At 49.1% G+C, this 12,582-nt stretch overlaps 1 protein-coding gene across 2 annotated transcripts in view; it reads right to left on the bottom strand.

The window, feature by feature from the left end:
- LOC144093691 (irregular chiasm C-roughest protein-like) overlaps nucleotides 1-12,582 on the bottom strand; it is a 333,374-nt gene that overhangs the window by 240,101 nt on the left and 80,691 nt on the right. The window contains exon 2 of one of the 2 annotated variants that reach the window (XM_077627282.1): nucleotides 12,048-12,082. The gene's annotated coding sequence lies outside the window, so the exon portion shown is untranslated. Of the gene's footprint in view, nucleotides 1-12,043; nucleotides 12,083-12,582 lie in introns of both variants that reach the window. The other variant, XM_077627283.1, reaches the window with a different exon arrangement.

Raw genomic sequence — 12,582 nt, 5'->3', positions numbered from 1 at the left:
ACATACCCTTCGGTCGAACGCACCAACTCCGCAAGGTCGCGCTGGGTGCGCTCTCCTCAAAACTCATCGCGCAGACCGGGCAGCCACACCAGAAGTAACAAGAGGAGTAGCAGCAACACAAGCGGAGCGCCGGGGCAACAGGGCCGCCAGCGTAAACATGAAGCGTCGGCCATTACCGACTCGTAATGGACGCTCGCGGAGTCGACCGGGACCGGCGGCTTATCCCTGCCGCCGAGGAGAGCTCGGCGTTCCAGGAAGCGACGCAAGCATCCAGCGCGCGCGTTCTCTCCATTTGACCAGACAGGCCCGCATGCATACGCAGACTCTTTAATGCTTTGTTCTTCCTTCTCTCTCTTTCTCTCTCGCTCTCTCTCCCCTTTGCGTCGCTACCCTTCATAGCTGGCCGTTAGCTCTGCCTCGAACAAAAACTGACGAGCTCTAGCAAACTTCCGAGCGCCGCCGCTCAGCACTGCGCCCCGTCTTTTCCGCCCATTCTTCTCGGCTGTTTCTCTCGCGTTTCCAGCGCCGGGTCGGAAACTAACGATGCGGGCGGCTCTTGTTAATCGGGCGCTGTTGCTGGAGCCCAGCTGGGGCAGCGCTGAATAGAGAGAGACAAGCCTGTCTTTTTTTCTTTTTTTTCTTTTGCGCTCATTTTGAGAAACTGAAACGAAACCATCTTTTACCTCACCTCCCGCCTCATTCATGCCCCCCCCCCCCCCCCCCCACCAGTCCCGGAACGAAATGGATCACTCCTTTTAAACACCTACGTGCGCCAGCCGTTAGTGAATCCTCCTAGCTGAGCACTCTATAAAGACGCTAGTGCGTTCGCCGTTATTGGCTCCTCCTAGCTGAGCACTCTAAAAGACGCTAGTGCGTTAGCCGTTAGTGGTTCCTCCTAGCTGAGCACTCTCTAGAGATGCTAGTGCGTTAGCCGTTAGTGAATCCTCCTAGCTGAGCACTCTATAAAGACGCTAGGAATTTACTCCAGTATACTGCCGCCAGACGTTGAGCAAACATGCTACTCTCTCTCTCTCTTGAAGCAGCGGTTTAACAAAAATGACGCTGTTATGCCTAGAGGGTTTATTTGAATCCCCATTCTATACCTTCCCTTTTCATTTTGCGAAGTGTGTGTGGCGCTGACTCTCATATATAGTGGTAACCTTCCCGGCGGAGGAAATACGTGCTCGGTGTGTAAAGCAAGAGTGCGCTAACCGTTTGGGAAGTGCATTACTGGCTAGTCAGTTCAAGTCCACTTTCGAGCCTACCGGCTCCGATGGTCGTTCAGGATTCACCGCCAACACGCATTGTTGCGCCGTTTTCTTATCGCAACCGTAATGCAGCCGTGCGTTTGTTCAGCCTATAAGATTGGCCAGAAATGAACATTATCTTGTTTCTTCAAGCTGAATTTAAATGCGCTGTTTTCGCCTTTTTCTTCGTTTTAGTTTGCGGGGGAAAAAGAAGTACGTAATAGGGGAAATGAATTATAGTGAGGGAGTACGATCTTTGTATTCTGTTCTTTGGGAACGAAATGCTTGTAACTCCGTAGTACTCTATAGTCTGGCTAGTTGCTGTCGCTGGAGAAGAAAGGAACCAAGGCACGAAAGTATACTTGAGAACAAATACTTAAAAAAAAACGCTGTGAATGAAAATTACGATATAAATACCGTTTTTGGCAATAAGGTCCTATACCACATAAAGAAAACTAGTGTACACAGGTCCGTGCTTTTTAATCTTTCCTATTATCTCGAAGGGCAGCTATTGCTATTGCCCGATTTTAGCTCTGTTATATTATTTTTTGTGTTCCTCTTCAGCAACTGCTCCTTTTCCTTCGAATATAATATTTTTTTCCTGTCCGCATTCTCAGCCATGCGTCATGCCAGTGAAAGCCTGTTCTATTTTTCTTCTGTCTGTTCCTATTCTCTAAATATCACTGCCTATTCTTCCGAACCGACTTCTTTATTCTTTTTTTCTTGTGGCACATTTCCAGTCAGGCGCCATGTCAGCCGAGGCTCCCAGGTGAGTGGAGGCCCTTCCTATTCGGAAACAAAGTGTACGTAGCCCCACGAGAAAGTTCGATACCGAGTCCTGAGAGCGTCAGCGCCGACGTCTACAGAAAAATAAAACGAAAGAAAGGATTGAAAGGAGGAGGACGGGCGAGGAGGAGGAGGTCGAGACAGACCTGTCGGCGAAGCCAATGAGACGCGTGAACGACCGGCTTAGACAGCAGCCAGGCGGGCAGTCAGGCCGCGCGCTGAGCCATTTCAATTAGATTCCCAGGTAGCTTGCGCCCGCTTGTGTCTTTGGCACTGATTAACGACGCCGCCACGATTGGACTGGTCCGCTTCGAGCGCCGTGAGCGCGCGGCTCCAACTGATGGCTTTTCCCAGCCTCCGCATCTGTTTTTCCAACACTTTTGTGCTCTCACACCCCCTCTCCCTCTTCCCCTTTCCCTCCGGTAGTTCTTTGTGAACCCTTTCCGTTTGCTCGGTCAGCTGATCAATACCACTGCGGGCCGTATTCTTCCTGCTTCCACCTTCTACCTCTCCGCTAACTCCGGCTACCTTTCTTTCCTTCCCTTCACTCTTCGCACCGGGAAAATTGGTTCGAAGCTTCTGGCTTTACACGTCTTTATTTTTCATCGTCACTATGTGATGCGAGATTCGGCGAACTATCAAATTGAGTGTTAGTTACGTGTAGTATGTCTGCTTTGATCACTTATCAATTTCGAGGAGTTTGGTTTTGCGCACAAAGCTGTTCAGCTGAGTATAAAAGGAACTGACTGCACGTGGCTAGCGTCAGCGTGAGTGAGTTAGTCAGACAGCCGAGGAGCAAACGCTAGACAAGAAAACCCAATAGGTTTTGGCCTACCTTACCTCCTTTTCTCTTTTTCGCAAACAAGCTGTCTTCGTACGAATGAAGAAAATTAAACAAAGGAATTAAAAGTATTGCCAGGTCGCTTGCCCTCCCGATCGGTAGTAAATCGGCCATACAGGAATGTTAAAAAAAAAAACGCCACATGCACACTTTCGTCTTGCCTAAGTGCGGACTGTTATATATACTTTAATGCCATGCGTATGGGTGCTTACATGTTTCTTTTTTATTCATAGCTCGCATTACCCTTGGCTCTTCATATGACGCAGCAAAAAATGTAATATCTCGTAGCAGCAGAAGTGCACAGCAACCTTGAGGTGCATTAGCCACGATGCCACCAGCGCCTCGCGAACTGAGTTCAGTGTTTATGTACCATCTGTTACTAAAATTCTGCGATTATTCGATGTGCAACTCACCCAGCGACTCTTGTTCTGTGAAGAGACCTTCAAGTTGGGAGAGCGAAAGTAGATTTTAGGTGACAGTACGAAGGCTTTTCAACACTGCTCTCCGCGATAGAGAAAGATTACTTGCTGCTCCTTGTTGTTGACTATTTGTACTCTCGAAAATGGGTTTCGACTACCGTGCTTAGGAAGTTCGACGGCGGATGCATCGACGCTTTAACCATCAGACTGTGCGCCAAACAGGATAAGCTGCGCGAATCGATTTGTTGTCGAAGTTCAGTAAAACGGCATGTATATATTACCGAAAATGTAGAATAAACGGCTTCTTACAGGCATGGAGTTATTTTGGGACAGCAGTGCGTACGAACGGACAGAGATGCATGCGCACCCCTTTATCCTCGGACGGAACAAAGTGAACAACACACGACAAGTAAGCCGGAGAAACGCGTTGTTTACTTCGGGGATTTCAGAAATTCGACACGGCGCATTTGCAGGATCCCGCAAAGGCATCAGCCTCAACGATAAAGGGGGTAACGGTGTTTATAGACGCGGAAGCGGATGTGTTCTATGGCGCATAATATAAAACGCAGTGATTTCCTTTTGCGCAAAATAAAATTTAAAAAATGGCGGTGGTTTAAGTCTGGTGAAACCTGGAGTGACGCGATAGCTGCAGCTGGCTGAGTGGAACTTGGTCACGTGACCAACCACGTGATCAGCCACGGCACCGCGTCGCCGGCAGCTGATCCGCACCACGTGACCAACCACGTGACAGCGTGGCGGCGCCGCCACGCTGAAGGCTCGAAATGCTACCGTAATGTAGCTATCGCTACAAAATACAAGAAAAATGGTCTGACGCACTATAGCAAAGGGCGCGTAGGAAACAACTTCAAGCCGCGTCTGCTATGACCTATAGTTGGTGCAAGTCAGTAGAAAGCGCTCCCACGCTAGGGCACGGTTCACAACTGTTCTGGCTGACGAAGTGAGGTTGATATTTTTGGTATAAGTGGTACCCGCTATTGTTTCCAATTTCACGTCAATTACATTTATTAGGCCTTGCACAAGCACTAGCTGAAGTCGTGCCTTAATTGGGAACTAGCAAAAGATTGAAAGGTTAAGAGAACAAATACGAGGGTTACCTTTAATAGTCGTGGACTGGAAAACGCGTCTCAGGTCAGTCATAACCATCAAAATAAAAAAAAACGCATTTCAAGTACCACAGAGGACAAATGCTTGCAAATTATACTTGAAACATGCAAGTTTTAATTATTCTAAATAAATTCCATGATAATTATCCATATCCTGAATGAATTAATTATTTCCACCTACACTAAGGAGGCATCGTTGTTTATCTCGAAATCATCCAGAATAAGGTCGTTCAAAACGAACTCGAGGCAGTTACTTTTTTAATTTTAATTAAGCCAATACATATACACCGGTAAAAACCATCAGATAACTGTGCTGAAGAAAACAAGCATTAAACAATCATACTCTCACGTGAACTTTCCCGGCTAAAAAAAAGGAGAAAAGGTTATTTCAAAGCAAATCTCCTTGCCTACTGTATCGCAAGAACAGGCTGCAGGCTTAGCAAAATCCGCCTCTCTCCAAACACACGCACGCACACCCACACCTACACACACACGTGCCAGAAAACGGGCGTTGAGCGCCGCCGCGCGGGCACAAAAGCGGGCTTTCGACCAATTGCGCGTCAACTTGTAAAAGTCCGTCGTTACGGTCCCTCAAATCTGCTTTTTGGCACAAGCTTGTTATACCTCCTTTTACAGAGGCAGCGGGGCACTGCTCCCCACGCTGTAACCCGAATCACAAAGTTCTTTCCCCGCCACTTGAAATCCCCGCGGCTACGGCAGCAGCCGCCAGAAGTCGATGCTCTCCGCCGGGGCTTTAAGGATGGAGAGGAGCCAAGCCTCTTTTCTCAGGCCGTCTTAGCAGCGGCTATCTCTTATTTCACTTTTCTGTATTTTCGCTATTTACCGACTTCGTTCGACACTCAGCCTTTTCCGAGCGTTGTTTCCTCCTCTTTTAGCGAAGCTTATCCCGAGCTAAAGGCTGTCACAACACAGCGTTTTAGCTGGGAAGCAAAGGGAGGAAACGTGGTGTGCAGGTCGAGAAGAAATAGAACGAAAAGAGAGGGAAAAAGGAGGAGAGGAAGGGAGGAGAGGACGCCCGCCCGCGCCTTTAATCCTCAACTAATGATCCGCTGCCTCTGCGGATCATCTGTCCGGTCGATTCCGTGCACGTTGGTCGCGGTGGCGGCGCGTGTCGAAGACCTCCTCTCCCACTTGGCAATCACCACTGCTACCACCTGCAGTTCCACTCGACCCCGACTCTCTCTGGTTGGTCGAACCAGGGATTCCGACCTGAGTGGTGCGCCCTTTCTTTTGCGGCCCCCGTGTCTCGTGTCCTGTGTCTCGGCGCCCCTTGTCACACCCCTCCGGAGGGAGGGCCGACTCCTAGCCGCTAACGAAGTCTGCCGGTCCCAAAACCCCGAGCACAATCAACTTAGGTTTGGTCCTCGTTTCCAACGTAAAACTTTAATTACGTGTCTTTCAGTGCGGAACTGTCGGTTTAGGTGCGTAATTGAACGAGTACGGGGGACAGAAAAGAACTTCCTTCAAGCTCGATTTGGGAGACGTTGTCTTCTCCTAACCAAACACGAAGGGAAGTTACGAGCCCAGCACATTGTTCGTGCCAGCTTTCTGTTGTTTTCAAATTGTGAACACCGACGTGTCCTGCACTTTGCGCTGCCCGCATGTACTGGGGTAACCCTGTAGTAGCCATCTTGAAAAGAAGCTTTGGAAAAGAAGCTTGATGAGCTCTTTAAAAGAGCTTCGCTGTGCCGACGAAACTAAGACACAGCAATTACTATTCTTTTTTTTTCTGACGCAAACTTCTTCTCTGGAGTGTCTACGCCGAGTTTCAGACCTTTTGAATTCTATCCTAAGAATACTAAGATCTAATTCATAGACATTGCGAACAGCGTTTACAACACTATAAGTCGTAAGCGGAAGCACTGCCAACCTAAATTATTAACCTTCTATGTTCTGATAAGGCGGAAGACACTCTTCGAGCGGTCTCGAAGAAAGGTCTCAACATAGGCGCGTATATTCCGAGGCTGTGCAAAGTTATGATAAGAGAGACGCGCAAAAGACAAGCTTGTGGTCTGAGAAGCTGCAGCGCCAAGGTCAAGGCGGCTTGTTGTTCCGGGGCACACAAAACACTCTTCAGGAAACACGACGCAAAAGGTGCCGTGTGTGATCCCGGCTCTCCGCGCTGACACACGCTGCCTCGCTTGTCCATCTTGCTTAACCCTTTTACGAGCAGCAACGGCGTAAGTGGTGAACATTTATGGCGGCGGCTCTCGATTCCCGCACAAAGCCGCCTGACCGGCGTTATTCCCTTTTACGGCCCGATGCTGTGGACAGTAGTTACTCCAGAGGATTTCAATAAACGCATTCCGCGCCAGCTTTTGAACAGCACTGCACAGATTTCGCCTCGAACCACAAGACGAAGAATTTAGGATTTACTCAACCCACTTCTTTTTGCACCATATGTAAAGCTGTTCTCTAGCCATGAATTAGACGTACGTATATGGCTATAAGAAGGCTCAGATGGCGTAGAATCAGTGGCAGTCGTCTCCTATTGCTAATTCAGTGTCTCTTCACAGTTACTTTCGCGCAGCTACTATGTCAAGGCTACGCATATACTGTGCTCCGGTGAACACAACCCGGTGAACAACGGTGACATCGCACAGTACATGGGCCACTAGCACTTCGCCTCCATCAGCTTGGATATGCATTTGTTATTGTCGGATACAACTCAAGAACGAAGCGGAAGATGATTCTAAGAGGAGGCCCTCCAGCCAACGGCGTCGATCAATTTTGATGACGCCACGGTTAATCCCATTAAGCCGTGCTTATTTCCCATTCATTTGCCACCCCCTGCGATTTCACGCTAGCAGGTTCAAGGGGATCGGTCAATGGAGAGAAGGGGAGAGGGAAAGAATCTGTTAAGGAGGAGAATTGGTCGACGCCATTTGCTGGAAAGTCCTTTCCCATGAGCATTTGCCACTCCGTCCTTGACTTGTATCCGACTATAGAGAGATGTGAGCCACCATTTCACGACTTCACGATAACGCTCAGCGTTAAGGAATGAACAAACAGAGCAACAACAGCTGGCAAGCAGACCACATATACAAGTGGAACCGGTTTATTAGACAAACTAGAGTGTCTAAGTACGCTCCCGGTACGATCTGCTAACCTCCGCAGTAAAAACAATATCGTCACACTACTACTCTGCAAGCACACACGTCTGATGCCCTGTTACCACTGTATATGACCGAAATTCAATTAACCAAAGAACATATACCGTGCACCTTTACAAATATGAAAACAGATCTCTTGCTTCGACATTACACCTTTGAAATAAGTTCTGTATTCGACGCACGCTAACCGATCACACAGAAAAGGCTTTCTTGTTATTGTTGTTACGAAAAGACATACTGGAATGACTTGCTGGGTTCAGTGAGCAGCAAAATCTTCGTGACGCACGAAGCGAAGAAGACGAAGTGATTGAAATAAAAATGGCACTCCCTTAACACGTGCCACTCGCTCAGCGGCAACAGCCTCAACAACAACAACTTCGCCTCCGTTCCACGTCGCATGAACAGACAGGACCCTATCACGTCATATCCATATCTAGGAAGCCGCTAGCAACCCCCAATACTGCGCGACACCAGGTGGCGGGCCAGTCTAAAAATGACTTCACCTTTTAGAAGTGAAATCAGCGGCTGTTTCGTGGGCGGAACGCAACACTTTGAGCGGCATCAGAGAGTACCTCGACGACGACGCGTTCCAATCGTACTTCGCGGGCATCTTCGGAAGCATGGAGTCGTGGGGAAGACCTCAACAGCCGCATACTGGGCCGTATTCCGCCACTGGCGATGACTATTTCCGCCCTTTCCACTTTCATCTCATATAAAAAAGCCCACTATCTAAAACGCGAAAAAAAAAAAACTGAACAGTCTATAACGCCGTACTCACGCGATGCCCGGACAATAAAGGACTGAAATGTGCGGCGCCTGCAACTGTTCAACTTCCGCAAAGGGCAATATTTATACGGTTCGGGTTTACAGAAAGCAGGCCTTCTGTGCTTGCACTCACAAAGCGTGGCCGACCGCAGAACAACGGGGCAAACTCGAGCGCACACAACACGAGCTCAGATACGATGCAGCCGCTATCGCTCGCATTCCAACAGTTCATTTATTTCGCGGCGGCAATGGGAAACGCAGGCTATTGCGCCGCTAGAGACCGACACTCGAAACGCGAGTACTTTTCAACTCGCGGACACCAGGGCGCTTGGTTGCGAAAGCCTGAAAGGAGGGGACAGCGCAGCGAAGCGACGACGAGGGGGCCGCAAGAGGCTGCAGAAGTGCGCAGGGGTGTGTGAAGCTGGGGAGACGGGAGGAGGAAAGGGTGAGGGAGAAAGTGGAGGTGTATGAAAGACTCTGCGAGCGCGATGGGCGATATAGCCAAGGTCTTCTCCTCGAATGCTTGGGTAAATTCTGCAACTTTTAATTAACTCCGACAAACCTGATAGCAGGGCGCGCTACCGAGCGCGTGCGCGCAATGAAGGGAGCGCGAGCCAAGCCAAGTAGAGCCGAGCCGAGCCAAGCCAAGCCCTGGGCAAGTGCCAGAGCACGCTGAGTGCGTGTTGGTTAGGGGTGTTGGGAGGAGACAGGAAGGGGGCGTGGGGAAGAAAGGAGAGAGAGAGACGGGTCGAGGGAGGCGTCCGATGCGTCGGGAAGCTTTCCTTATCGGCACCTCCGCAGTGTCGCCGGCCAGCGTTCTCGAGGCGCTGGCGGCGGCGGCGCCGCGCTTGAATAGGCCCTAATCTACGCCGTATCGCGACGACGTGTTTAATGAGCGCTTCCGAGCTGGCGGCAGCGTCGGCTTGCGGTGCACAGGCGAGCAACACGGCATTATGGCGCGATAACGCGTCTGCAGAGGCGGCCGCAGCCAGGCAGGCTCTTTATTACGCGAGACATCCTCCCCACCCCTCTCCACAACGCGAACCCCTGGTCCAGAACCTCTGGCGCAGAATACCCGACTGCTGGCTTGTTGCGCAATGCTGCTCGCGCCCCTGCACACGTCTGTTTTTTGCGGCGCGGCTGCCGAGTTATCTCCATCCAGCGCCTCTCGGCTCACCGCTCATTCCCTTTTGCTCTTCTTGCAGGCCCGTCGGAGAGGTAAGGCGATCCCCCAGAGGCTGCAATCTACTTTGCGGTAAGTCAGGAGGTCAGGCGAAGCCCTAAGACTGCGCTAAAACATAGGCCAGAGGTCTGACTTGAGCGCAGTTTAGATGCAAGATAGCGCCAGGCCGAAATATATAATCGTGTTCTACAGCCGCGCGGTGGCATAACACCCGGAGCGAGTTTATTTGCGTTAACGACTTTTATGCACGCGGCGCTTCACCTTCGAGTTGGTGGTAGGACGGTCTTTAAGCCACTCTTCTCCGTGTGTATGCGTGTGCTGGATAAACTTCGCCTGTTCTTAAGGCTATTTAAAATAGTCCAGTTTGATCATGTGGGTTGGAAGTCTAGCTACGTTATATTAGACCCCCCCCCCCCCCCCCCCCAGTAAAGTTCACTGTAACGAGTTTTTCCTCTTTTTCGGCTATTTCCCCTTCACCCCGTTATCTTTTACTGCTATCGGTATACTAATATAAAATGAAAACTCCGTAAACCACTTTATGGGGCGCATCTCAAATCGATGTTCTGATAATAGCTGAGCATTTGGAATCGAAAGGTTATTAGCAAGGTTGAGCGAAGCTCATAGCAAGCTTAAATATACCTCTGTAGGTGTGCACCGATTAAACTGTCCCTTGAGAATTGTCTTCCCACTCTCTGTTCGTGAAAGAAAAGTAGAATCTGTAGGCACGTCTCAAACCTGCTCGTCGATTTGTAAGGTTTCAGATAAGCGCCATCTTGTACAGCATGGGCCAGCTTCCAGCTGTAGCGAACGCTACGGTATCAGCTGGGCGATAAAGTTCGGGTACAAAAAGCTCCTTCTCTTTCAGAACAAGCCTCACCCGACCTTTATCTACTTCTCCGTGAAGCAGTTTATTTCACCCAGCCTTCCTCTACAGCTCTGCAGCACACACGCTTTTAAACTAATCGCGCCTTCTCCGGCGGCGGGACGTCCCGAAACGACATAAAAATTAAGAGCGGGGCAGCAAAGGCAAGGAGCCAAGCCCAGTGCTCCTAAAATGTCCCATGCACCTGAGAATGTGATAAGCGTGCAGCAGCGGTGTTCTCGTAGAGGGAGATCCTTAATGCACCTGCATGGGCGTGTCTGCAGTTACGTCAAGAAACGAGCGTCTTATCTGCGGGGCTCGGACCGGCGGCGTGCGTTTTATTACTGACGTGTCTTACACGCTGTATCGCGAGCGGCTCGGGAGCCGCTCGATTGAAATTGCGAAGAACAGATAGGCGCACCCGCAACGACTCCACCCCTCGGCGGATGGCTCATTTCGATACAAGCGCCCGGCATAAACAGAATTCGTGCCGAACGTCAACAGGAGCCCATCCATCGTCCCTTATCGCGGCGCCGGGCCTCCCTGCGTTGCTCCGAGCATTTTATTTGTCCATTCCTTTCTCCCTTCCTTCCGCGCTTGCTTTGCTTAACTCTGCGCACCGCTCCGACTAATTGAAACATACAGCCTCCTCCTGGTCCCGTGCTTGAAAAGTCATGCTTCCTCCTCGAAGCACGCCACGCTCCAAAGCGTTTAATGCGACGCAGATGTTTCTTTAAGGAGCGCTGAGATAGCCCCATTTACTCAAGGCGTTTCTTCTTTCTTTTATACCCGTGTTCCTCTCAGCGGCGCAGCAGACAGCTCTGTCTTTTTCGAGTTGCCACGGTTCGACAAGTGCGTCATAGGACGTTATCTCTCGTCTATAGCGGGACAGGATGGACAAACAGTACTGGGCAGGCCCGAAATGAGAACAACGATTTATTTATATATTTGTTTATTTATTTCAGTACACCACGTGTTGAAATGCGTGCCTTCATTAACCGAATCCAGAAAACAAGTACACTTTTCACTCTTCAATCCTGGTGACGTTTTTTTTTTTCATTTTGTGCAGAGCATTTCAGCTGCTCTCGCATTTTGCGGTCGTATACGTCTACTGTATACTAGAATATCGTAATATGTGTGGGCGATTTGTATCGTATACGTCTACTGTATATATTAGAATGTTATATTATGTGTGGGTGACTTTCATACAGAGAAAATGGAGATCTCTACTCTTAGTTGGCTTAATAAAAACAAAGTTATAAAACAAAGTTATGCGCTACTTAAAAAGTGGTGAAGATCAGCGATCACCACTGCGTATTTCTTTGAATTAAAGGCACCATTCGGCATGGCTGCGCTAGGCGAAAGTATCGCCGCACTTATTTTTTTACTAACCTCTTTATTTATTAAACATTAACGAAGCCCAGTGAGTAAGCCAAGAGCACAGAGTGTTCTGAAAGTATTGGAGACGCCAAGTAAACAAAGAAATGGTTATCGATGGTTACTTTGGTCAGCCAAACTTCATTCAGCCATCGCTAACATGCCCCATTAAGGCGCTATCAGGCAGCTGGAAGCAGCCTGATAGACAAAGAAAGAAGAGCTCTGCGAAAATTCACGTTACCGACGCCCATTTAGGCAACCAATTATGTACATGTTCCAATAGAGGTACAAGAAAATGCAAGCACTTACAGGTTCAGGGCACCGCGGACTCCCTTCCTAGTGCACTAGAGAGAGAGAAAAACAGAATACATTGGCGTCAATGTTTGTATAGCAGATCTTTGCACGAAAAGGCCACTAATAAATTGAGAACCACAACGTGTATTGGGGGATAAGGCGGACAAAAAAGGCAAATAAAGGAGGTATGAGAACGAAGAGTTACGAGAAACATGAAACGGAACACTCATTAGCCAGAATTCAAGAAACAAATTTATATAGTTACCTCTGCACATAACTTCAAAAGGCACTAAAGAGATCGTACGTCTAGATGAAAACTACTCAGAACGAAAGAACATAGGTTCTCATTCGTACTGGGGGCTAATCGTTTATTACATGCTAATAAGGTGTCGTTGTCTGTATTGATTTCACCTGTACATGTGCAGAATAACAGTGCGTATGCTCGCTTGCTCGCTCACGCACGCACGCAAGCACGCACTCTCTCTCTCTCTCTCACTCTCTCTCTCAAGTGCCTGTTCTTTACACCAAGCCACAATGACGCTTGGTACGT

The sequence above is a fragment of the Amblyomma americanum genome, chromosome 6 (genome assembly GCF_052857255.1).
Source record: "Amblyomma americanum isolate KBUSLIRL-KWMA chromosome 6, ASM5285725v1, whole genome shotgun sequence".
In the NCBI taxonomy this organism is placed as follows: domain Eukaryota; kingdom Metazoa; phylum Arthropoda; class Arachnida; order Ixodida; family Ixodidae; genus Amblyomma; species Amblyomma americanum.
The sequence above is the reverse complement of the archived record's forward strand: the minus strand, read 5'-3'. Positions and strand labels throughout refer to the sequence as shown.